This window comes from Saccopteryx bilineata, chromosome 1 (assembly GCF_036850765.1).
Source record: "Saccopteryx bilineata isolate mSacBil1 chromosome 1, mSacBil1_pri_phased_curated, whole genome shotgun sequence".
In the NCBI taxonomy this organism is placed as follows: Eukaryota; Metazoa; Chordata; class Mammalia; order Chiroptera; family Emballonuridae; genus Saccopteryx; species Saccopteryx bilineata.
Window position 1 is genome coordinate 186,741,703 of NC_089490.1, and position 27,468 is coordinate 186,769,170.

Sequence of the window (27,468 nt, forward strand, 5' to 3'; positions counted from 1 at the left end):
TTTCAATACCAAATATTATCAGATGGCATACTGTATGCATATCATTGGATTCAGCTGAGTTATACTAAGTTGAGTGATAAAGAGGAATATGAGACACAATTTCTGTCTAAGAGACAGTGTAATTGTAGAAATGAGTCATAATAAGTAAATAAATGCATAAATAAAATACTTGGGGAAAAAACGGGGAAAAATATAATCAAATTCTTACATGTGTGGTAATGTCAATTAATAAAGGGGAGAGCAAGGCAGGGTCAGGTGACCAGGAAAGGGCTCCTGGAGGACATTAAAGGTGAGATCTAAGAAATAAGGCTTCTCTCTTGTTAATTTTTAAACATAACTGTACTGCCATTTTCCTACTTGGAGACTTTTCCTGGCCACGTTTTTCATGAAAGAGTCTGGGATATCGTTAGGGTAGAGAGGCCAGGATATGGCAGGAACACACACAGACCAAGGACCCAGAGATCCTAGTATTAATAACTGTGGTGTCATGAGTAAAAAGAAGGAGTTTAAGCAAAAGAATAATTTTGAGCAAAAGGTTCAGTTTGATTTGATACCTACGGCAGTGGGACATCCTAAGGCAGATGTCCGGGGGTGGACATGATGGCTAGCTGTCCTTTCTTCATGCTTGATGGACACGTGGATCTTAAACCATTCCTGAGATTCTTTTAGGTCAGCCATTAATCCCCTTCCCTCTTTCTCTTCTTTTTCTCTTTTGTTTTAGGCATCCATTCCCATCCTTTCTCTGTCCCAACTTCCATCTCTCCCTCTGTTCCCAAACATTTTTTAGTACTCTTTGTAACCTGACTTTTCTATTTATTACACTTGTTTGAGGTCATTATGTTAAAAACTTATTTTCATCTTAAAAAATAATTTTGGCCCTTCTGATGGTACTTAAACTCAGTGAGATGATTAGGTGATGAATGAATATTCAATGGAATATTCAGATTCAATATGATTTAATAATTTCAGCTCAAGCTATTTTTAATGTAAAAGTATAAAATAGTATCATAGATAAACTTCCATTTATCAGAGGAACATATCCATACATGCCACTGATTACTGAAATTAAATTAAGACCAAAAAATGCCCATAAATTAATACTTCTAATTCTTAAAAAAAAATCTTATCTTTCAAAATATCTTTCTATTTCACTTTTTAAAAAAATGTAAACGATGTAGTTTCTAGGGCAAAACAGAGACCCTAGTATTCTTTCTGATATGTGGTTATCATCCCATTAATGCTAATTTGGGTTATGTGTATTCATAAGAGCAAAACCAAGCTCATTTGAGCACCTGATTTAAGCCTCCAGCAGACCCCCACATTAGAATGATAAACTCTAAAATATTAGAGATGTGTATAGAAAGTGGAGGTGTATATCACTAGGAGCTCCTTCAGCTTTATGAGGCGCTCATAATTATTAGCAGTGGGATCCACGCTGTTAACACTGGGCACTGTTTGAATGTTTTGTGATAATTTATAGGCTTGATTACTCCAGCCTCAAGTGGAACCTTAGGGAAGAGGGTAGCAAATGGTAAATCTTTGTGACAGTCCCGGGAGCAGCATTTCAGTTTGAGGCTCTGAGTTATGTGGGTCTCAACCTCTTTCTCTCCCCTAGCCCTTTCTGTAGCTCATCGTCATCATCATCATCCGTTCAGATAATGCCTTTTCAGAAATCACAGGTCCCCAGGGAGGAGAGAGCGGGGGAAGAGTCCTGTTATAAGCACACTCGCTGCAAACCTTTCACCTTGCTGTCAAGGTGACAAATGTTTGTCCTTAAGGGAACACTAGAGGTTAAATCACTAGTGTTTCTCTCACTTATCTTCTTTCCCATACTACCTAAGCTCTTAGCCAAATTTATAGCAAAAAGAATCTCAGGAAATTGGGCTCCTTACAACCTTTATGGACCTTGTTCAAAGATATGTTTTTGTGCAAGTGCCAAGTACTGACTACATCATATATTGGGGTCGAAGTAATGAGAATTTGCCGAAAGTCATCATGTGAGTACATTTTTATTTCAGGGCTTATTCACAGGGAAAATGTTTGGGACAGAAACATTTCAATTTTGAGAGATACGGATAAAGTCAGGTGTGTAACAAGGGACCAGATTATATGGTTAGGGCCTTGTGAACCATTGAAAGGCTTTTGGGCTAAGACTGAATGAGATGGTATGTTAGTCCATTTCAGCTGCTGTACCAAAATGCCGCAGACTGGGTAACTTAAACAACAGAAATTTATTTCTCCTAGTTCCGGAGGCTGAAAAGTCCAACATCAAGGTGCAGCCCATTCGGTTCCTTGGTGAGATATCTCTTTCTTGTAAGACAGTGGCTCTTCTGCTGTGTCTTCACATGGGAGAGAAATTGGGAAATGGGGGAAGAGATGAGATGAGATACCTGGTGTCTCTTCCTTCTTCTGTAATAAGGCACCAGTTCTTTGGATTAGAGACCCATCCTCTGACCTCAGTTTAAACTTAGTACCTTCTAAAGGCCCTATCTCTAAATATTTATATAATCACATTGGGGATTACAGCTCCAACATATGAATTGTGGGGGGATACAATTCAGTCCACAGCAGACAAGAAGACATTTGAGAGTTCTAGGCAGAGCAGTAACAGGATCTCACTGGGCGAGCCCTCAGTTGGGAATGGACTGTAGATTAAGGGCAGGAGCTAGCAGACAGGAAGTGGTGGTGGAGGCACCAGCAGGTGATAGCGCCTCTCACCCTGGGAGCTGCTACTGAGTTGAGCGCATGACAGCCTCAGGGCAGTCTCACAGGCTGTTCCCTGAATTGCTCATGTATATATAGCATCTTGTAGGTCTCATAGCTCTTTTACATGTGTTTTCTCAGGCAGGCACTACACTGCTCCAGTGAGGCAGGCACAGGATTTTGAGACTGAGGTTTTTAATGAGACTGATTCTGGAGTCAGACCGTCTGGGTTTGTCTTCCCTCACGGTGCCTCTAATTCCTGGGAACAGCGATGTGCCCACCTTGTGCAGTGTTGTGCTAGTTAAATAAAATATTCTGTGTTAATGTTTAGTAGAGTGGCACTCTAGTAAGTAGTAAATATTAGCTGTCATTTTTTATCTTTTAAAAAGTAATGAAATTAAGGGCCAACAAGTTTAACTGCTTGTGCATTTTTTTTTTTTTTTTTTTTTTTTGGTGACAGAGACAGAGAGAGGGACAGACAGGCAGGAGGAAGGGAGAGAGATGAGAAGCATCAATTCTTTGTTGCGGCACCTTAGTTGTTCATTGATTTCTTTCTTATATGTGCCTTGACCAGGGGGCTACAGCAGAGTGAGTGACCCCTTGCTTGAGCCAGCGATCTTGGGCTCAAGCTGGCATCCTTGGGGTCTTGAACCTGGGTCCTCCATGTCCCAGTCCAGTGCCCTATCCACTGCGCCACCGCCTGGTCAGGCACTTTGTGCAAACTTATCTAGCTAGCATTGAGAGGAGCCACAGCTCAACCCAGTTCCTGTTGTTTCCCGTGCACTGTACTTTCCGTTAGCTCAGGTAGCTGAAGTGACTCAGTTTTAACCAGAGGGATAGTTCAGTTATAGAACGTGGCAGATCTCTTTCTTTTAAAATATTCTTTAATGGTAACTTTTCAGTACTGCACCCTGACCCACACTCTTCCCTTCTGTTATTAATCCATGTAAGGAGCACTTCTCCATGCATCTACTTACGCATCAAATTTAGCTTTTCATTTCCTTGAAGTAGTCCAAAAGTTGGAGCCTCCTTTGCATTAGGAAGTTATTCCTTCCCTAGAAATTGCTTAATTTCTTTCTATTGTTTTCTCAGAAGCTCTCTGTTTATTATTGTCATTGAGAATGAGAATGCTGATTCTGGGACTGCTAAATGTAGAATTTAAGGGGGTATCTGCACCCCCATGGCCTTTGCTTCTGTTACTGTCCAGCCTCCACTTTGGGGTATTTTCCTGATGAACAGTACGTAGGCTCCTGTAGGAAGTCATGGCCAACAGTCTACTCAGGCTCTTAGGCATTGCTTTCTCCACTGATGAACTGGATGTCAGCCCCTGTGAAAAAGCCTTCTGGTTGCTTCTGGGTTGCCATTTATTACAAGTGGCACCTTGGTGTGTCCTTGTGGGGTGCATGGGCACTTCTGGCTCCTGTGTACCAGAGTTATACTGAATGTTCACTGATCTGAAACCTTCTACCAGCGCAGTACTACTGTTTCCTCGTCAGGTTGGGTGTGGCCCAGTGGGAGACTTCCATGGCTAATCCCAAGCGTGCTATTGGTTAACTCCAGGGTTCTGGGTTCTGGGTATTTCTATTTCACCATCCCTTCCAAGCAAGGATCCCAGTATCTGTTTTCCCCTTCCTCCTTTTCCTCTATATCTCTGAATTTCCCATCCTGCAGTTCTGGAAGCATAGCCTGCATGCCCCCTGGGCTATTAGGAGTTCCCTTGCGTCATATCCTGAATGGATAAGATTGGATGTTTATCTCTACCAGGTTTGACCCTTAATCTTTAAAAAATCCTTTTCAAGGATGCTGAGAATCTCTTTCTTTTTTTAAAATTTAATTTATTTAAGTGACAGGAGGGGAGATAGTGAGACAGACTTCTGCATGTACCTTGACCAGGATCCACCCAGCAACCCCTGTCTGGGGCCAATGCTCTGCCCATCTGGGCCCACAATCTCTTTCAAGACTCTTGTCTGTGTCTCTAGGAACTCAAATAAAACCTAACTAACTGTCCAGACCAAATATAACTTTAATGCTACTATGCTCACCCTTCTGTGGGTGATAGGCCAAATGGCTTAGCCTGAATGGAAAGACTACAAGGAATTGTTTTACATTTGAATAAAAAAAGAAATAGTTTAATTCGTTTATAATATTCCAGCTACAGATTTTTGATTTCACAAGCAAGTTTGCTTTAGCAAACTTTAATTCATCCTGGGTAAATTAAAACTTATTAGGAGCAAAAACCTGTAGTAAAGAGAGGTAGGTAGAAGGTAAAATACTGAACACTGAAAGCAGGAAAAGAGATAACGGAATCACTCAACATGCGTATCTCAGTGACAGGTCCGCTTACTTAGGGACACATTGCCTTACCTTCCTCACTGATACCTGAGGGAACCACTATGTCATATGTCACAGAGCTTTAATTTTGCTTGTAAGGCTTCAAGAAATGATTAAAATTTGTGAAACCTACTTTTTCTTAAAACAAGCTATAAAAAATTATATATATATATATATATATATATATGCTTAAGCAACTCACATTTAAAACACTGGAATTAAAATGTCTTGGTATCTTTAAAGGATCATCTCTAGCTGTCTGAGAAAATTAGCTTCTGTAGAAAATGTTCTTCTATAATGATCTCAGATAAATGAGTGCTTTTTTTCTTGCATATATATTTTAAGGAAATAGGGAAGTTTAAATGGTCCTTCAATTCAATTGAATTAAATGGTCCCTTTAGTTCAATCTGGTAGAAATTTTTAAAATATGTGTTTTTTAAAAATATTTACTGTTTCCTGTGTGTCTGGATCTAAGCTAGACATGAGGAATCGGGTGCTGAAGAAGCCCCAAGGGAGTTTGCATTTGAATAGGGAGGTGGACGAAAGATAAAATAATAACTTTAAGCCCTGGCTGGTTGGCTCAGTGGTACAGCGTCAGCCTTGTGTGCAGGAGTCCCGGGTTCGATTCCCAGCCAGGGCACACAGGAGAGGCGCCCATCTGCTTCTCCACCCCTCCCCCTCTCCTTCCTCTCTCTCTTCCCCTCCCGCAGCCAAGGCTCCATTGGAGCAAAGTTGTCCCGGGCACTGAGGATGGCTCCGTGGCCTCTGCCTCAGGCACTAGAATGGCTCTGGTTGCAGCAGAGCGACGCCCCAGATGGGCAGAGCCTCATCTGTCTGACTGCCTCCCCATTTCCAGCTTTGGAAAAATACAAAAAAATAATAATAATAATAATAACTTTATAATTCAGTGTTATAAAGGAAATAAGCAAAGTGATAACCAGAAATTGTTCAGTTTTCGTTCTTTTCCCAGGTCCTCCCCATTTCTCCTCCTCTCCTAGGATAATTTCTTTATCGAAGAACCTCAGCCTTTAGGGATTCTGCCTCCATCCTCCATGTGACGTTGTTTAATACAGGACAAATCAGGGGACCCACTAGTAAGCAGACTGGCCAACAGGTGGAATTGGGCTGATGTTTACATGGATATATATAAAACTTTAACATAGGTTGTGTTAGTCAGGCTAAGCCAGATGAACGTCGTTTTAATAACAGCATCATAATAACAAGCTTAGTAGAGATATTGGTGTGCTTTACAAGTGTTGTCAATCATTGCATCTAATTTCACTTTCCTTTGCACCTGCAGCAGAAACTCAGTGCGGAGAAGTGTAGGTGCTGTTATTTTTGCCATACAAAATCAATATTAATATTTGAAGGACATGTAGACAGTAAAGAATGACAATGTTAATAGTCATTTGTCTTAAAATTGCCTTTTGATAAGATAAAGGAAAATACATTTTAGAAGATCATGTGAATTACTCCTTATCTCTTTTAGGCCAAGAAATATATTGCAATTTTTTGTTGTTGTTGGTAGATGGACAGAGTAAAGATAAAAGACGAGCATAGAAAGAAAAGCCTACTTCCCAGCAGAAGGAAGCAGGTGTTGGAAATGCAGATGAGGCGTCCTGACTAAAGGCTATACAAATTTGAAGTGAAAATGCCACTGGTCTGCACGCAGCGTTCCACACAGAGGAAGTTTCAGGGAGTTAAATTATTCATTTGCCTGTGTGAACTAGTTCAGGAGTTCAGGAGAAGGTGTCTGTTACGTTTAAACTGCTTCTTCCCCTTCTTCCTTTTATCTGTACTTGCCAGGCAAAACAAACTTCATTTTGTAAGTTTTATTCCAGCAAGTGAATGACTTACATCTCTGTATGAAAAAAACACACACACCTAGGATAACTCGTAGGCTTCAGGGACACTATAAAACAGTAGAAACTAGAAATGATTTTTCATCCTCATTCTTGTTATAATGAAAGTCACTAAAGACAAATAAATATGTAAGTAGTTATCTGACCATCATCACCAACAACCTCACCGCAAGATATTTCTCAAGTACCTGCATGTATATTATTCTGTGCTGGGTAAGAAAGTTGTTTGTTTGTTTTTTTTTAAATGAGCCATTCCTTCTACAGTCTTATAACTAAGTATTTTTAAAGATAAAACTGAGATTTTAAAAAACATTTAATATGAAATTTTAAAGCAGAGTTAGATTTTAAGGGATGTGTCACAACTCTTGAGCTTCCATTTTCGCTCATTTTGCTCTATTTGGTCTCAAGGGCTAGTTGACCTTGCTACGGGGCACCACACTGGTGCCTAGAGGTTGGCACTAGTATTGAAAGAAATGCCTGCTTTTGGTGAATTTGGTTCACTGCCTGCAGGATACCCGGGTGTGTGTGTGTGGGGTAAACATAAACACTGAACCCTCATTTTAAGGTGAAGAAGTTATGAACAGGATTCATTCATTCAATCACTTACTAACTTATTTCTTACTCTGTTGAGATTCAAAGTGTTGGAACTGTTGAAATTTTGACTGAGTCTGTGCAATTCTGCAGTTTTCAAATATCCTCCTTCTGGCTCTGGAAGACAAAGGTTGTCAGCCTCCAACAGACTGAGATTAGAATCCTGTTTCCATCCTGCCCTGAGAAGTGGAGTGACTCTAGCTACTACATTAACATCTTTGGACTCAAATTTCTTGAAATGTCCAATGGGGATCATAATAATAGCTATTCCTGGGGATTGTTGTAAAATTAAACATGAAACTGCGGGCCCAGCACCTTGTAAGAACGCACTGTGTGCCTGCCTGCCTGCCTTCCAGTGGAGCGGCAGCTTGTGTGGGCCTGCTTGTCCCTGCTCACGTGGGCTGGCCTGCCCCTGCTGGCATGGGCTGGGCAAGCCTGCCCCTGCTGGTGTGGGCCAGCCTGTCCCTGCTCGGCTGGGCTAGGCTCGCCTGTCCCTGCTCGGCTGGGCTAGGCTCACCTGCCCTGCTGGTGTGGGCCGGCCTGTCCCTGCTCGGCTGGGCTAGGCTTGCCTGCCCCTGCTCGGCTGGGCTAGGCTCACCTGCCCTGCTGGTGTGGGCCAGCCTGTCCCTGCTCGGCTGGGCTAGGCTTGCCTGCCCCTGCTCGGCTGGGCTAGGCTCACCTGCCCTGCTGGTGTGGGCCAGCCTGTCCCTGCTCGGCTGGGCTAGGCTCACCTGCCCTGCTGGTGTGGGCCAGCCTGTCCCTGCTCGGCTGGGCTAGGCTTGCCTGCCCCTGCTCGGCTGGGCTAGGCTCACCTGCCCTGCTGGTGTGGGCCAGCCTGTCCCTGCTCGGCTGGGCTAGGCTTGCCTGCCCCTGCTCTGGTCTCCTTTCATTATATAGACCCAACTGAGAAGCTGTAGAGCTTCTTGAATGCACCTGAGGATTGATGTAGCTCTTTTTCCAGTTTTGGTTGGTTTTGTAAGTAAGAGATTTGGGGACAAGTTTGAGATATATTGCCCTTAATTGGCAGATTGATATATGGAGAAAAGTATTAGATGTAGAATCCGAAGATTTGGGTTCATTTTCTGACTCTATATGTACTAATATTAGGACTGTAGGCAAGTCATCTAACCCCTTGGGCCTCTTTTTTCTCTTCTGTACAGTGGGAGAAATAATAATACCTCACTAGCCTCACTGGGTTACTGTGAGAATCAGACAAGACAATGTATGTGAGACACTTTGTAAAATATTAGATGTTCTTAAAAGTTAAGTAAGTCATTTTCATCTGCAGCTTACCATTATCAAATATATCATATGTGCCCTTCTTCCTACTGAAAGGCACAACTGTGCTATGTAACATTAAGATTAATTTTTATTTACATACAAAGGATATCATTTTTGTGATTTCTTATTGATGAATTAAATCTGCTCATTTGATATGCAATTCAGATACTAAGTTTATACCATTGCTCTCATCTCTGTCCTTTAATAAGTAAGAACAAGCATTGCCAAGACACTCTCAGCAGACTTGCTCTAATGTTTCATTGGGCAGAACTTGATCCCAGGGTTACTGCTTGCTGTAAAGAAAGGAGAAAAGGTGAGTATCTGTCAAAGGGAACAGAATATCATTTAGAACCATCTTCTTGACCTCTGCCTTCTTCCCATGGCTCACATAGGAAATGGGAACAGTTGTACATCCCAGGGAGAACAGAATGCGCCCGCTGCTCTGGGTCCTGCTCTTCCACCCTGAGGATTAGGGGGAACCAATATTTTGGCTTTCTGTGGTACACTTGAGACTCACATTTAGTTGGAAATGACTAGTTTAGAGTGGTCACAAGTCACATCATAGATTGGACATATTGTTGCGCCAAAGAAAACAGGGTTCTGTTAGTATATAGGAATGACTGTTAGGTAGGCAGTTAACAGAGTCTAGTACAGTAGCTGTTTACTTTAATAAGTTATATTCAATCTTGAAATATGCTATATTTGGATTAGAATAAATTCTTAGAAGTTGTTTTTCTCCCCCCCCCTTTTTTTTATTCAGTGAGAGGAGGGGAGGCAGGGACAGACTCCCACATGCGCCCCGACTGGTATCCACCCAGCAAGCCCACCAAGGGGCAATGCTCTACCATCTGGGGCACTGCTCTATTCCTCAGCAACAGAGCTCTTCTTAGTGCCTGAGGGAGAAGCCATGGATCCATCCTCAGTGCCTAGGGCCAACTCGCTCCAACTGAGCCATGACTGCTGGAGGGGAAGAGAGAGAGAGAGAGAGAGAGAGAAAGAAAAGCAAGGGGGGATATAGCAGATGGATGCTTCTCCTGTGTTCACTGACTGGAAATCAAACCCAGGACATTCATGCACCTGGCCAATGCTCTACCACTGAGCCAACTGGCCAGGGCCTTTGTTTCCCTTTAATAATGAAATTATTATATACCGTGAAAAAGGCTGAGAGATGAGTTGACTTCCCTAGTCAGGTGTATACTTTAATATTCACTTGTGGCGGTCTTACTTCTGCATACATTGAGTTACATGGTGGTTTGTAAAGGGAAAGTTGAGTGGCAGGAAAGGGTCCATCACCAAAGTGAACAGATTTATAGATGAGAGACCAGAATAGCATAGTAGACTCATAAGGAAGAATCCTAGGAAGCAGGCATTGAGCAGATCAGTGGTAGTTTGGCTTCTTATGTGTCAGATTGCCAAGAGTCAGGCAGATCACTAGGTCTCCAGGGTAGTCATCCAGGATGCTTCCTGGGAGTTGTCCACAGCAGAGAATGGAGAACAGGTGGGAGCCGTGCACCAGTGGGTTTTAGGAACTGACAAGGCTTTACTCTGCGAAGCATTGTGAAGAGTTCATGGCTGAGGATGTGAAATTATGACCCCTCTGTACTCCAGAATAAATAGATGAAGTGTCTAAGGGAGAAGCAGGAGATTAGTTGATACATTAGGTATTTAGTGAATTTAAAAACAAAATTTCTTCTAGAGCAAGAGTTCTTTAGTCAGAGGGCTTGGAATCCTTATTTAAAAAAAGTTCTGAAAATTCTTATTTAAAATTCATTCTATAGTTGTACATGGATTTTTCTAGACAGAAAGTTCATAGCTTCCATCTAATTTTAAAACTTAAGGGCAAAAAAGATTAAGGACAAAGAATCTGTTGAATGCCTAAATAACTCAGACTTCAAGCAGTTTTCCAGGTACCAGTAGTTACTATAAGAGAACTGCAGCTTCTAATTGTTCTATGGCCTGATAATCTGTTTAAACAGTAATTTTTCTTTGATGTATAAGGTCCGTTACAGTATGTGTACAGCATAATTGGTTTTATGGAAAAGATATACTTTTCTTCAATACAGTCATTAGTCTTGAGTCCACAAAATTCAGCTTTTCTCTTGAGGAAGATGAAATGTATTGAATTGGATGAATAAAAGTATGCCTTATTTCTTTAAGTGGTATTGCAAAGGAGCAATAAAACTCCTCCTTCTATCTTCAAGATTATATAGAGCTAAGAGTAAAGTAGTGTAATAGTCAAAAGTATAATATTTACTAATTTACCCAGAATCTGAATACCCAAGGTATTTGGATATTTACCTAATTAAATGTTTAATCATAGCAAAATAGTGATTGATGTTAGATAGATAGATAGATAGATAGATAGATAGATAGATAGATATAGAGATGTAGGCAGATCAAAAAGAACTATCTTTATCTATTATAAAGCAATTCTCAGTTCTTCATTGCCTTCAGAGTTACTCCTTTCCTTTAGATGTGTGTGTTTACATAATTTTCCCCCTGTGGATGAAGCTGACAGCATTTTTCAAATTGATTTTCTATCTGTAATATTCCAGCCATATCTCAAACCTCATTAAAGCCCTTTTCATCATTTTTCTGACTTCATTATTTATGGCAGCATCTCAAAATTTAGTTTTCTCAGTAAATTTCATTATTGTGGTTACCAATTCATTATAAAATGATCAGAGGAGTAGGCAGGAGGGAAGGGGAATTGACACATGAGGACAAAGTGAAAGATTAAGACTCTTTGGCCTGGAAAGTAGAAATCTATCAAATCATGAATGACATGGATAAGAGAAACATCGACCAAGATGGAAGATCTGGAAACAGAAAAATGAATGGGCGCTCTTGAAACTCCCTTGAAAAATAAGGAGAGCTACTTAACTGGGAAAGAAGTAATCTTTAAAGCTTTGGGTGAATTTATTTCAGGACCACAGGAAAAGGGCTCTGTCCCAGGCTTTTTGTTCCTATTTGGCCTCCCTTCCTGTGTCTGAGTCCTACTTTTATTTCTGTAATTAAGTTATCCATCATCATCTAGAAGATGAACCAAGCCAGACAGTGATCATAACTTGGGGGGAGGATGAGTGGAGCATAGATGGATGCAAGGATTGCTGGAGCTCCGTGGGCTACCAGGGGACCAATAGCCAGTGTTAAGTCAGGAGGGTAGGATAGAGTAAGTCTTTCCAACCTGCAGACTATTAACGTCTGCTGTTACCGTAGCTTATGATCTTAAGAAAAACACTGATCATAGCCACATGAATATCCGATGCTCCTTTCCAACTTCTTACTCAGCAAGCAAATTGTAGCTGTTTCAAGTCTTGGGGTCGCGCAATGTTTACAATTTCTTTCCTTTCATTGACAGCTTCATTTTTTTCCTTGTTCTATTTTGGGTATTTTTCTTATTGCTAACCTTCTTTACTCTTTTATATATAAGTAATAGTCTCTAAATGTCAACACACGTGTTTTGCAATCTTTCCTACATCTTAGTTCATATCTATTTCTTTTGTGTTTTTCTTCTTGTTTTAAATATCTGCAAGCCCAGACCCATAAACGCAGTATGTGTTAGGAGCTCTGGCCATTTATCTGTCTGTCCTTATCTGTGAACTGCAATAAGTCTAATGAAGCGTAACCTACTTTTTTTTTTTTTTTTTTTTTGGTTCCTTGGAAACAAGAAACTTGTGAGAAATTGTCACAAGTCTGGGTTATGGTTCTGTCCCCTTAGCAAGAGCTCAAGTACTAAACATTTGAGCCCATATCCTTAGTTCTGTTCCAGTTCCTACCACAGTGCTTTGCCTTAAGCAGATGTTCAATACAGTATGTGTTTATTTTATCAGTGGTTCAGTAAATAACTCAAGATCTTGCATTCTATCCCAGATATTTGTACAAAAACCTTGAAGCCAGAATAGGATTAGCTGTGAGCCTCTAATCTAGTAGCCCTCTACTTCGAACTTGACTCTGTTTTTTTCAAGGTCACCAGTGACCTTCGTCTTGCCCAAGCCAGGGGTGATTTCTCTGTCCTTGTTTTATTCAGACACTTAGCAGTATGAGACATAATTGGTTTTCCCCTCCTTGAAACATGCGTTCCTCTTCATTTCCATAATACCTCCTCCTGGGGTTTCCATCTACTTCACTAGCTGCTCCATCTCAGTTTCCTCTGTGGGTTTTCTGCTGTGCTTAACTTTTAAATGCTAGAATGTCTCAGGGCTTGGCCATGAGTCCCAGTGTTTTTTCTGTCCACAATAATTCCCTAGAAAAGAGCCCTGACCAATTGGCTCAAGGGTAGAGCGTCAGCCCGGCATATGGATGTCCTAGTTTTGATTCCTGGTCAGGACTCACAGGAGATGCGCCCATCTGCTTCTCTACTCCTCCCCCTCTCGCTTCTCTCTCTCTCTCTTTTACCCTCCTGCAGCCATGGCTTTATTGGAGCGAGTTGGCCCTGGGTGCTGAGGATGGCTCCATGGCCTCTGTTTCAGGTGCTAAGAAGAGCTCAATTGCTGAGCAATGGAGTGACATCCCAGATGGGCAGAGCATCACCCTTTAGTGTGCTTGCCAGATCCTGGTAGGGGGACATGCAGGAGTTTGTCTCTGCCTACCTTACTCTCACTAAATAAAAATATTAAAATTAAAAAAAAATTCCTAGAAAAGTTTATCCAGTCCCATGGTTTTATGTAACATCAAAATGTATCTGCTGCTAATTGGTATCATCAGTTCTGATTTCTCCTCCAAATGCCTGACTCACATATCAGAACGCCTGCTTGGTGTCACGTCTTGGGTCTCTAACAGGCAGCTCAAACTTACCACATGCAAAATAGAGGGGTTTTTTTTTGTTTTTTTGTTTTTTTTCTGTATTTTTCTGAAGCCGGAAATGGGGAGAGACAGTCAAACAGACTTCCGCATGCGCCCCACCGGGATCCACCCGGCACGCCCACCAGGGGGCGATGCTCTGTCCACCAGGGGGCGATGCTCTGCTCATCCGGGGCGTCGCTCTGTCGTGACCAGAGCCACTCTAGAGCCTGGGGCAGAGGCCGAGGAGCCATCCCCAGCACCCGGGCCATCTTTGCTCCAGTGGAGCCTTGGCTGTGGGAGGGGAAGAGAGAGACAGAGAGGAAGGAGAGGGGGAGGGGTGGAGAAGCAGATGGGCGCTTCTCCTGTGTGCCCTGGCCGGGAATCGAACCCGGGACTTCTGCACGCCAGGCCAACACTCTACCACTGAGCCAACCGGCCAGGGCCAAAATAGAGGTTCAGTAAATATATAACTCAAGATATTTGAGTTATTTACTGTGTCTCCCTCAGTCTTTTTCAGTTCAGTGAATGGCTCTGCATATTATTGGAGTTTAAGAATGTTTCTTGATTTCTCTTTCCACTGTCTCCTCCTCCCTCCCTGTATTCAACTCATTGTCAAATACTACTGGATCTACCTTCAAAATCTATCTTGAGTTCATCAGCTTCTCTTCATCTTCACTGTCACTACCCATATCCAGGATGCCACCAACTCCTAACTGTTATGCTACAGTTATTCCCTAATTGGCTCCCCTTCTTCATCTTGGATCCCCCTAAATCAGGGGTCCCCAAACTATGGCCCGCGGGCTGCATGCGGCCCCTTGAGGCCATTTATCCAGCCCCCCGCCGCACTTCTGGAAGGGGCACCTCTTTCATTGGTGCTCAGTGAGAGGAGCACATTGACCATCTCATTAGCCAAAAGCAGGCCTATAGTTCCCATTGAAATACTGGTCAGTTTGTTGATTTAAATTTACTTGTTCTTTATTTTAATTATTGTATTTGTTCCCGTTTTGTTTTCTTACTTTAAAATAAGATATGTGCAGTGTGCATAGGGATTTGTTCATAGTTTTTTTTATAGTCCGGCCCTCCAATGGTCTGAGGGACAGTGAACTGGCCCCCTGTGTAAAAAGTTTGGGGACCCCTGCCCTAAACTGTTGACTTCACACATCATCAGCTAAGGTCATCTTTGTAGAATATACAGCTCACCTTGTATCACCATACTCTCAACTCTTTCCCGGTTTTCAAACCTCTGGTGTCTTCTGTTGCCTTTAAGATAAAGTCTAGATTCCTTATCACAACCAGCAAGGTCCAGTTGTCTAGCTCTGCCTCCCTTCCTGGTCCCGTCTCATAGCAGACTCTATACGCTGCATACTTCAGCAATACAAATAAACCAAGCCTGCTTTCCTTCAGGGCCTTTGCATGAGCCATTCTCTCTTTCTGGAACATTCTTTCCTCAGGTCTTCACTGGATTGGCTCCTAGTCACTCGGGCGACAGCTTAGATGGCACCTCCTCATTGTCCTTTCCTGAGTACCCTCAGTACTTTCTACTATATTAACCTGTTTGATCTTCGTCAAAACCCATCATCATTGTCAAATGTTCTTGTCCATTCCTTGTGTCAATACCCACTAGAGCAGGGGTCCCCAAACTTTTTACACAGGGAGCCAGTTCACTGTCCCTCAGACCGTTGGAGGGCCGCCATATACAGTGCACCTCTCACTGGCCACCAATGAAAGAGGTGCCCCTTCGGAAGTGCAGCAGGGGCCGGATAAATGGCCTCAGGGGGCCGCATGTGGCCTGAGGGCCATAGTTTGGGGACGCCTGCACTACAGTGTAAGCCCTGAGAAAGGAGGGCCCTTGGCTGCCTTTTTCACCCCAATATCCCTGCTGCTTACCTAGCGCCTGGCACCTGGTACTTGCTAAGTGGCTGTAGAGCCAGTGAACCATTCTCAGGACTCAGCCGAAACAAAAAGCCCAGAGATTTGTGAGTCTGATCAATTGGTATTCTGTGATACATATTCACATGAAAGGTTTCACTTTTCCCACCTCGGCTATTTTCTCCCTCCCTTCTTATCCCCTTCAGGATGGGCTTGCCTTTTGTTTCCATCTCTAAACAGCCTTCACAAAGCCACATGTCCTCCTTCTTGGCTTTTTACATCACCCAGAATTCTTTTCTGACAGAGAGTAATGCCAGCATACTGTGGTCCATAAAGCTGAATCTTATTATAGCTAATTAAAGGACCTCCTGATCACCGATCACTGGTCCAAGGCTTGTCTCCTTTTCTTAGACCAAATGTTCCACTGTTGTTGCAACACTGTCATCATGTATAGATGCTCCTTTGGATTTCTGATTCTCTTGATCTTAATTTTTCTTCTCTGACTTCTTTTGTGATGAAGAATCTTTCTGATACTTCTTCTCTTACTGTATCTTTAACCAGAAAGACAACTACATATTTAAACTATAATGGGTGCCACATATTCAGTGTGTGTGAATAAGTGTATATCATTATTACCATCTTCACATGGCTCTTTCTTATATCCTAATTGTCATTTCATTCCCAAAATAAATATCAAATTGTAGAACACACATTTATATAAAGAAATTTATCATTTTTTTCAGTGTAGAATAGAATCATTTTTTTAATTGAGAGTCCAGCAGAGGAGAGGTTCTGCTCATTCACAGGTATTTTTTCATGTATACAGAGATATTCATTTACTTCCAGAAATCTCTAGGTGTTCCTGAGAGTTATTATCTTCTGCTTACATGATGTTACAAAAAATACCGGTGCTCCATGGATAAAACTTTGAACTCCTGTGACATGATATTCATCTGCACAGCTGAAAGAGCTAGCTGCTTTACAACTCCACCTCTTAAACTGTGGTCCCCAGAGTCTCTGCCCAAAATTAACAACTTCCTTTGTTATTGCTTTATCCTGGTGGAGTTTTGTGCTTTTTTTTTTCTGCTTCAGTTTCCACTCCTGTTTTGTACTCCAGAGAATTCTTAAGGGTGTTTCTTCTGCTCCTCTATTTTGATGGTACCTCAGACCTGCTCTTTATACAATGACTGCACACCTGGGTTTCTGGCTGCAATCCTTTACTTGCTCTTGAACAACTCACAGATTTATGTTTCAACACGGCTTAAGCGTGAACGGACTGGCTGCACCAAGGGACGTCTGTTGGATGATCCCACTCTGCGACCTGAAGTTCAGGATTGGTGTTAATGAGAAGCCCCAGTAAGCAGGGTGTGAGGGAAAGGGGAAAGGCCAAGCTAATTGCCGAAAACCCTAGGCTGCTGAGAAAATTCTTCCTGGTATAAACTAGGACATAGTCATGGTTTCGTCAAGCTAAAGGTTGTATGTAGTCCCATAGCAAAGATAGTCAAGTTACCTGTGATCAATTGTGTATATTTTTGGAGTTGTGTTTCAAAAGCAAACCTACCTTATCCTGAAATTCCTGGATAACTTTGGTGTTGCTTATAGTTGTTCCGTTGGAAGTAGGTCCCAGATGTCTGAAAACTTTTCTGACATTATTTTAGTTGACAAATAATGTGCAAGTGGCCCTGTTTTTAAATGAGTATTTTTAATCCACATTAAACCATTTTTTAGTTCTTACATCAGTCTTAACTTTATTAAAGTCAAAAGTAATGTTTAGGGAAGGTAAAGTCATAAATATGATTCATAAATACTTTAAAAAACAATAACAGAGCTCCTAGTTGAATAGAAATCACACTTAGAATTGCAGTTTATCTTGGAAAGAAAAACTTCTGGGATTGAAGGAAAACCAGTTTTAGAAAAGAAATAAAAGATTATGGAATTTGAAAATCTAATTTGGCATGTATTAGATTAATGCCCTGTAAAACACTATAGCCTGGATTCGGTTTACAGAATGGTTGACTTAATTCTCTTGTTGCTTTTCCTCTTTTTTTCCCTGTTATTTATGTTTAAATCTTGGTGGCTTTGGCTTTTATGGGTTTAAATATTTAGTACTAAATTTCTAAAGGGCCAGGTCCCTCCCTGCTTTTTTCAGTGAATCTTTGAGGAGGCAATGCACAGGAATGTGTGTGTGTGTGTGTGTGTGTGTGTGTGTGTGTGTGTGTGTGTAAAATTAATATATACATAATCCCACAACTTCACTGATGTGCATAATTTTTCTCTTGCAAATAAATAGGGATTTTAAAATTTGGCACATAAAGAGCAAGGTAGATAAAGACCTTTTTATATATTCATATCCTAATATGTTTGTATTTTTTAAAAATATGCTGCAGCTGATTGAACTAAACTTGATTTTGACTTGTGCCACACAACTATAATTCCTTCAAGCACATGTCAATATGCAGTATATTTAAGATGAGGTCAGCAACAATTCTTTCTCTGTTTAGAGTAATGTAATCTAAAACTATCAACCCTTTCTACTTTCCTGAGCTTTTGACTTTCATACCATAATTCATGAAATAATACATTTTATTTAAAGCTTTTGGTAAAATGTCCATCACTGGAGGAAACATTTTTTATTTAAATATTCTCCTTCTGTTGAAATAAGTTTTTCTGCTAGTATTGTGTATTTTTCAATATTGTAAGCCCTTTGAGTTACTTTGGTTTAATTAGTTATCTCTTTATTTAAAAGTTAACACAGCCTTGGCCAGTTGGGTCAGTGGTAGAGCATCGGTCTGGCATGTGGAAGTCCTGGGTTTGATTCCTGGCAGGGCACACAGGAGAAGCACCCATTTGCCTCTCCACCCTTCCTCCTCTCCGTTATCTCTTTCTCTTCCCCTCCCTCAGCCAAGACTCCATTGGAGCAAAGTTTACCCGGGGAGCTGAGGATGGCTCCATGGCCTCCGCCTCAGGCACTAGAATGGCTTTTGTTGCAAAGGAGCAATGGCCCAGATGGGCAGAGCATTGCCCCCTAGTGGGCTTGCTAGGTGGATCCCAGTTAGGCTCATGCAGGAGTCTGTCGCTCTGTCTCCCTGCTTCTCACTTCAGAAAAATACACACACACAAAAAGTTAACACAGCAATCCCCCTTGTGGTCAAGAATTGGCCTAAGCAAGATGACTAAACTGGAGAACAAAATATCTAATGATTTGAGTCTAATGATATCTAATTATATCAAAGATATATGCCTTATCAACTCTCTTTAGATAGTCATGAATAAGCAACCTGTTGGGTAGTTGATCTCAGTCAGAGAGAAGAAAATATAATTAATATTGGAAGCATGTGGAGGAAAAAATAACCTGTGGGTTGACGTATAATGAGAACAACCCATGATACATAGCAAAGAAAAAAATTATCAGTGTCTCAAATTTAAGAGCCAAGTTAGCTTGCTTTTATGAGAACATCTTATTGATTTTTATGACTGTTAACTTCTATAAAGTCCTAATTGAGCAAAGAAAAACAAATGACATATATGGTTACCTTCAAGTACAGGGTAAGGACCTCGGGGGATTAAAATAAACACATTGAAATATTGCATAACCAAGGGAACACTCCTCTAGCAAGGTATTCATGCTTGTTTTTGTTTTTCACTAAGTTATCACATGTTCGCACTGAAGAGCACATCTGATGCTAATATATGTTGGGAGCAAATATATAGCACCTGACTCTATCCACTCACAGACAGCCATGTTTATTTATTCGTGAAGTGAGTTTGTTCTATTATGTGTATCCATTATAAAAAGTGCTATGAGGGGTGGGGGTTGAGTTTAATCAAATGAGGAACCTGCCCTGAATAAGCTTCTACTTTAAAAAAAGAGATATGAAGCCCTGGCTGGTTGGCTCAGTGGTAGAGTGTTGGCCAGTATGTGGATGTCCTGAGTTTGATTTCTGGTCAGGGCACACAGGAGAAGTACCCGTCGGCTTCTCCACCCCTCCCTCTCTCCCTTCTCTCTCTCTATCTTTTTCTTCCCCTCCCACAGCAATGGCTCAGTTGGAGCGAGCTAGCCCCGGGAGCTGAGGATGGCTTCATGGCCTTGCCTCAGTCACTAAAATAGTTCTATTGACGAGCAATGGAGCAATGACTCAGATCCACAGAACATCACCCAGTAGGGGGCTTTCAGGTGGATCCCAGTCTGAGTGCATGCAGGAGTCTGTCTGTCTGTCTGCCTCCCTGCTTCTCACTTAAGAAAAATGCTAAATAAATAAACAAACGAACAAAAAAAAGCAAATAAATAAATAAAAAGGAGACGTGCATGTGAATGTAGGAAATGCAAGACAGCAGAAACCGTGTGCTTTAGCAGGGAAGCATGCAACAGAGGACCAGGTGACATGGTAACATGGACTGAGTGAGAGCTTGGAGGTCGAGGGGGGAAGATGGAAATGGTCAACAAAGCCTTTGCTTTAGTAGAGATGTTGCTCACAGACCAGTCCACCATTTTAACATTTCCGATAGCTGCACAAAGTCCATGTGTGTCTAACAAGGCATGGGTTTTGAAAACTACATTCATTTTATACCGTATGAGTAAGAATATGGAAGAATATGATGCCATGGATAAGAAAAGTGACTTAGAAGGAGGATTTCTTTGAATCTTTCCCAGGTCTTCCCCATTTCTATTCATTCATGTGGTTCCTATTTGCTGTGTGTGTACAAGGTACACTCTGTAAACTCTCCAAATATTTTGTTAAAGATAAGGCTACGACTTTTGTCTTCATGTCCCCACATAAATGCTGATCTAGTATAACTGGCCTTTATAATTGGTGATTTAAAGTATGATATTTGCACTCCTTGAAAATCTTTCATGGCAGGCTGCCTCACACCTTTGGCCACGTCGATACTCAATTCCGACTTTACGACAGAAAGGCATAAAAGGCAGACTATGAAACAAGACCTATTTATTTTGTTCTTCAGTTGCAGCCCTGGTAGATAACAAGTTTAATGTTAAATGTTAAAATAAAGTTGGATATTGAAATAAAAACTTAACTCAGGTTTTAATTCATGTTATAACCATGGATTATGAGAATTTAAAATCAGGGCTGACCTTGACAGGTCCCCAGGGCCGATGGAATTGGCCTTACATATTGGGTTCAAGAAACGTACAATCATTTGATTAGATTTCCCGACATAATGCAGAACAACACTGCTTGTTTAGATGCAAGGATTAGCTATATCCATTGAGGTAGACCTTCTATGGGTCTAAATTATTAATTAGACATAATTTTACAATGTGATTTTAAATGTGTGTGTACATTGAAATTGGAGTTGGGAGCTATCACACCTACTCTGAATACTATAGACTAGAGAGCTGAATTTCAGAAAGTACTCTGAGTGATTTGCTGTACTGATACGTTTCAGTATCGAGTTAGTTGTGCATACCGCATTGCCTTTCCCTAAAGACTTGCTTCATACATTTCCTGCTCAGATTATATTTACTGTCGACTCAACTGGACTTCATGTAGTACTTAATACGTTATGCCTACTTCAGCTTTCCAAATCCAGTGCCCGAACTGGGGAGGGGGCAACTGATTGGGAGTGTTTTTAGTTAGCCTTTTTCTTTGTGTTAGAAGTGACTTGGCGTGTCATGCGCTCATCCGTTTAGCATTTGTTCACTTCCGTCCCCAGCACCAGCCCGGTATCTTAGTGAACACAGTGCACACGTTTCTTTGCCCTTATGGAAGTTACACTCTAGTGTGGAAAGCAGATGTTAAGGAACTGATTATGAGCTGTGAACCGAACATGGATAGGGTGGGGAGAGAATGTATCAAGGAGCCTTCTCTGCAAGTTCCTCTCCCACCACTTACAAGCTTTGTGCTCTTGCATACATTTCTTCATCTTTCTGGGACTCATTTTCATATTTGTAAATGGAGATGATAGCACTCACTTTATGGGTTTGTTGTGAAACTAAATTTAAAAAATGCATGTACAAAGTTGGGCCGAATGCCTGACACAAGTAATATTTAGTAATTATTATGTATTAGTTTTTTGCAGGAGGGTATTGGGTGGAAGGTCAGGGAAGGCTTCTCTAAGCAATTGACTTTTAAGCTGAGATCTGAACAATGGTAGAAATTAGCTAAGTGGAGAACATCTTATAAGAGAGAAAACAATGTTCAAAGGCCCTAAGGCAGGATTACTCATGATATTTTCAAAGAACCGAAAGAAGGCCATTCTGCCTTGAGCTCCGAAAATGAAGATGGGAATGGCTCGGGACGAGGCTGAGGTAGGCTGGGGTGGCCACATCACCAGGGTCCCATGGGCCTTGTTAAGGAGGATTTAGGGCTTTATTCTGAGGGCACTAAGAAGACTTTCCACAGAGGAGTGACATAATTAGATTTGAGTTTTAGAAAGATTGTCCTGGCTTTAGTATTGAGAATGGTTCAAAAGCTTTCATCAAGGATTGGGGGTCTGGCTCAGCTCTAAAATGACCTTTGGGGGAAAATATTGGTGGATATTTTTGCTAGTATCACCTTCTTGGGTGTTGGTCCCTGGGAAAACAGTCAGTGACTTAACTAACAATGTCAATTCCTAGTTCTTCAGCAAATCTGGGGATCATCAGTATGTGAGTGAGTGTGTATATGTGTGTGTACAAGGATGCATCCATGTACAAATATATGAATATCATGAATGTATGTATTTGTATGTATATACATATGTATATACATATATAAATATGCACACATGTAGGTGTGTGTTTACACATACATACACACACTCATTTTGTCTACCAATAGAGAACCAAACATGTTTTTTTCTCCTGTATTCTGCCTCTCACCATTTAATCTCAATGTTTTTTTAGTTACAGTATATATGTTTAAGAGATAAGGGAGAGAAAATATTTATATTTACCAGTGCCTTAACTCTATAAGGTATAATGACATATCAAGATACTATGGCATTTCCAATTTCCATGCGAGATTGGAAATGTGTTATGTTATGCACTATGACTCTATAATGTAGATTCCAAAAGTTCAGAAATTGTCGAGATACAAGAGAATCCTGTGCTGTTGTCTGTATCATGATGAATGCAGCAGTTATGTGTATATACAAGAATAGATCATAGCGAGCATCCCCCGAGCTCCATTTGCAGACAAGTCATATCTCCACCATGACAAAATTCCCACAAGATTTTGAATTATTAATGCCTTGGAATCTGCAGGATTCAGCAGATATATTCAGGGTTATTGATGGCAGCAAACTTTAGCTCTTTTATTTGAGACACATAATGAAATAGGGAGCCCCTCAAACAAGCACGGTTAGTGTTTGGGCTAATTTTGTAGGGGCTGGTGGACTTTTGCTGTAATGTGTATATACGATTTTTCTCTCTCACAGCAGATTGCATGCTAGATGGAGGGCGAGTGAATTGGCACTAATTTATGAACCCTCCAGCCTCCTCAGTGCAGTTCACCCTATGAGGGCAAGATGCTCTAATTACACTTACTTCACATAATGAGAGCTTTTAATGACAATTACTGATTAGAGTTCGGGATGTGTGGGGACCTTAGAGAAGATGTATTGACTTTCAGAAGAGAAGACTTCATCTGCCTTTTGTGCAGCTCGGCCCTTAACAGCTGACCAGCTACTCAGTGAAATCCAGCTTCACAGCCCCAGACATCTGAGTGGACTGTGAACTGAGGGGCTAAGGCGCACTTGATTTCTCAACTCCAATTAGGTCAAAGAGTGCAACAATTCGGTTTGCTTTTAGCAGTGTTTTTACTTCATGCCTTTCTTTTCTTGGTGATGGTCACACAGGCTGGTTTTTTTGTTGTTGTTGTTGGTAACAAGAATAACCACAGTCCAGACTGCTCTTTTTAGAGACATTGATTTGAACAGTCACAAATGGATACCTGACACTGTTTTCCTATTAACACATTTACAGTGTTCAAATTTGGGGGAAGAAGGAGCAATATTTAAAAGCTCTGGTATACTTTAATAATAAAATATACTTTATTAATAAAGACCAAAAGAGAGAGAGATAATTACAAATTATTGTACCAAGGGATGTGGGTTTATAATGTGGTCTCCATGTCCTTTTGTGAGAAAAGCATACTTCTTTTATAAGTCAAGTTGGCAATAATTACAAATGTATCATCATTTTGTAAACAATTAGAAATTTCAATTACCCAGCACATCACCATTTAACAAGCAGGATGATGTATCTCTCTCTCCATTACAACAAAAATAGATCAAGGTTTATTTGTTTTATTTCCATTTTAAGTTGCTCTGAGCATTAGTTAGTTTCTCCTAAAGCCCCTCTTGCTTTTGTATTCTGTATCTTTACAACCCTTTATTTCCGTTTTTAATATTCTTTCTCTGTATCTGCTAAATTTGAGGCCAGAATTTAAAACACAAAGTACTTGCAGTGCAAGCAAGTTTAAATTCAGCCGATTTCAATAACTTGAAGTTGGAAGGGAAAATGGTTCATGTTTTCTTCACTCCTCCTGCTCAGAGCCTTCCCAGTTCCAGGGTTCTGATTTAAATAACTATCTTTTACGTATTCCGTATCTTTCCCCCACAACTCCCCAATGCCTACCGTACTTTAAGTCCTTAATAACTATTAGCTTTAGGAGTACTACAACCAGTAATTGAAACCATAAAACAATAAAATTGCCTTTGCCAATTTCAATATAGTTTCTTACGAACCAGTATTGTTTATAACCAAAAATCGCATTTTCAGCCATGTACTCATTTATTCAGTCAATGAACACACACACATTTGTTGATTGATTCTTCTTAGAAAGGTCTACAATGAGTAAAAATAATCCTTGAAATAGCAGAGTCTAGGATGTCTCCAACAAATTTTACTACTAAATGATGACAACTCAAATTTGCACACTTCAGTAATGTTATGTGCTGTTGTTACACTTTTCATTATCATAATTCCTAAAGAATATGGTTTGAGTTCCCATAGGTTGCATCCAGCTAACATTTATTGCATTTATTAAGGTGGGTAACTGTGCCAAGTGCTCCCACATCCATTATCTGGCAAATTCTAACAGCGGCCTGTGAAGGAGTGGTCATCTGCATTGTAGAGCTGAGGATACTGATGCTAAGAATCATAGACGCTAAGTAAGTGGTCTATCCAGGGTCTCATAGACTGGAGACTAACCCACCAGGCCTCCTAATTATAAATCTAGAGTTTGTAGCTGTACAAAAGCCACCCTTCCCCCAGATTATATCAGAAGCTGATTCCCTAACCTTGGCCATAAAGACACTGAGATTGGACCATGGAAGCTGCAGTTTTTCCAGGAGAAGAGGGGTGGTCTACTACTGATCTTGGCATTACTTGCTGCTTATAAGAGTTAATAGACTCGTTAAGAGTATATGTTCAAAACTGAAACACAGTGATGGTTTGAGAGAACGTTTATATAATTCCAGGAGATGAACTTAGGTTAAAATTATCCCATGCACTCACTTTTTTTTCCCCGTTTTCATTTAAAAGGCAAAGCCTATCAGTTACTTAGGTGTCAGACTTTCAGAGAACTGAAACTGTAGCCCAGTAATTTCAGGCTCCACAATCCTGGCCAGCCACGAAGGCTGTGCTTGGACCACTGACTCTCAGACCTGTGAGAGCAGGGAGCCTGGTCTCTGTTTGATAACAAAGGCTCTGACCCTGAGCTCTCCCCAAGGTAATATAAAGTGTGCCATAGAGAAGTCACAGACTTCCCTCGGAGAGATTTTGGCAGAACTGACAGTGACCAAAGCAGAACTAATGTTACCTGGCCCATCACCAGAGCCCTTAAAAGAAAAGGCCCTTTGTTTTGCACATGTCTCACCTCTAAGTGCGGTGCCAGGAGGAAGCAGCAAGTGGCATAAGGAGAGGCCCAGACAACAGAAGGAAGGGAGGGCTTTGTGATTTGAAGGACATTGGAGCTGGGCCTTGAAGGATGGACAGGATTTGGACATATGGAAGCTGGCAGCATCACAGTCCGAGGAAAGGAAACAGGAAACGCACACACAGGAAATGGCAAGGACTCGTGCTGGAGAAGAGCCCCATGAGGGGCCAGCAGAGCAGGCGGTATGAAGAGGCACAGCCACACGCTGAAGTTTTTAGATAAGAAGTGTCACCGCATCATGAAGTCTGCAAGTAACAGAGAACTTGGAGAGTGGAGGGTGGGGAGGGGTGGCAAAGTGTTAACAATTGGTAATTGGTGGATACAGGTGAAGGGTGAACGAGTGTTCATTATACTGTTCTTGCAACTTTTCTGGAGGTTTGAAAGTTGTTGTTTTTTTAAGTTGGGAAAAATAAAATCTCATAAGAAACTCTTATACTGCCTGACCAGGTGGTGGCACAGTGGATAGAGCATCAGACTGGCACATGGAAGACCCAGGTTCGTAATTCCAAGGTTGCCTGCTTGAGCCCAAGGTTTCTGGCTTGAGCAAGGGGTCACTTGGTCTGCTGTAGCCCCCTGGTCAAGGCACACATGAGAAAGCAGTCAATGAACAACTAAGATGCCGCAATGAAGAACTGATGCTTCTCATCTCTCTCTCTTCTGGTCTGTCTGTCCCTATCTGTCCCTCTCTCTGTCTCTCTCTGTCTCTGTCACACCAGAGAATTAATAAAAAAAGAAACTTTTATAATTGCTAAACAATGTACCTAGTTAAAAAAAATGGGCGAAACATATGACTGGAAATGCTGCCGGAAAATACAAGAATAGCCAATAAATAAATAAAAATATGTTTCGTCTATTAGGAGTTAGAGAAATTTAATTTCAAATAATGAGAGGATACACATACTGTATTTCCCCATGTATAAGATGCTCCCATGTATAAGATGCACCTTAATTTTGGGGCCCAAAATTTAAAAAAAAAATGCATTATATAAACTTATTGAACTCATTTTATTCATCATAAAATTCATAAAACTCCTCATCACTGTCAAAACTCCCATCCATTAGCCTGTCCTCATCTGTGTCTGATGATGAATCACTATCTTCATAGATTGCCTCGTCCTCAGTTCCATCTATGACATTTGAAATGCCACAACCACTGTATAAGACGCACTCAGTTTTTAGACCCCAAACTTTTCGAAAAAGCGTGCATCTTATACATGGGGAAGTACGGTAAATGACTTAGAACAGTGGTCCCCAACCCCCAGGCCACGGACTGGTACTGGTCCATGGGCCATTTGGTACCGGTCCTCAGAGAAAGAATAAATAACTTACATTATTTCCGTTTTATTTATATTTAAGTCTGAGCGATGTCTTATTTTTAAAAAATGACCAGATTCCCTCTGTTACATCCTTCTAAGACTCACTCTTGATGCTTGTCTCGGTCACGTGATAACATTTATCTGTTCCACCCTAAAGGCCGGTCCATGAAAATATTTTCTGACATTAAACCGGTCCGTGGCCCAAAAAAGGTTGGAGACCACTGACTTAGAACATGCCTGGCACCTAAATGTGGACCCTTAGTGTTAGCTGTTCCTCCTTTTCTGTTGTCATCAGTAGAATCAGTGCCTTCGTCATTATTCATAAGAAGCACAGATTCTGGGGCCAAACTGAGATCAAATCTCTGTGACATTAGCAGCCAACTGTTATGCTTCTTAAGCCTCAGGTTTTTCAAATGTACAAGGGGACAATAATGGAACCCAGTGTATAAGGAGTTGAAAGGAATAGTTTTTTGTCTTTTGTTTTTTATTTATTTATTTTAATTGTTTTGGTGGGTTTTTTGTTTTTGGGATTTTTATTTTATTTTTCTGAAGTGAGAAGTGGGGAGGCAGAGAGACAGACTCTTGCATGTACCCGACCGGGATCACCCGGCATGCCCACTAAGGGGCAGTGCTCTGTCCATCTGGGGTGTCGCTCTGTTGCAACAGGAGCCATTCTCATGCCTGAGGCAGAGGCCATGGAGCCATCCTCAGCACCCAGGACAACTTTGCTCCAATGGAGCCTTGGCTGCTAGAGGGGAAGAGAGAGACAGAGAGAAGGTAGAGGGGGAAGGGTGGAGAATCAGATGGGCACTTCTCCTGTGTTTGATTCCTGGCTAGGAATCAAACCCA

The 27,468-nt window shown here is 41.2% G+C and overlaps 1 protein-coding gene and 1 non-coding gene across 3 annotated transcripts in view; both read left to right on the forward strand.

Annotated features, from left to right (window-relative positions):
• SLC10A7 (solute carrier family 10 member 7) overlaps nt 1-27,468 on the forward strand; it is a 223,466-nt gene that overhangs the window by 90,038 nt on the left and 105,960 nt on the right. The window lies entirely within an intron of this gene.
• TRNAT-UGU (transfer RNA threonine (anticodon UGU)) lies at nt 5,599-5,674 on the forward strand. The gene has a single exon. It is a non-coding gene; the product is annotated as a tRNA-Thr (tRNA).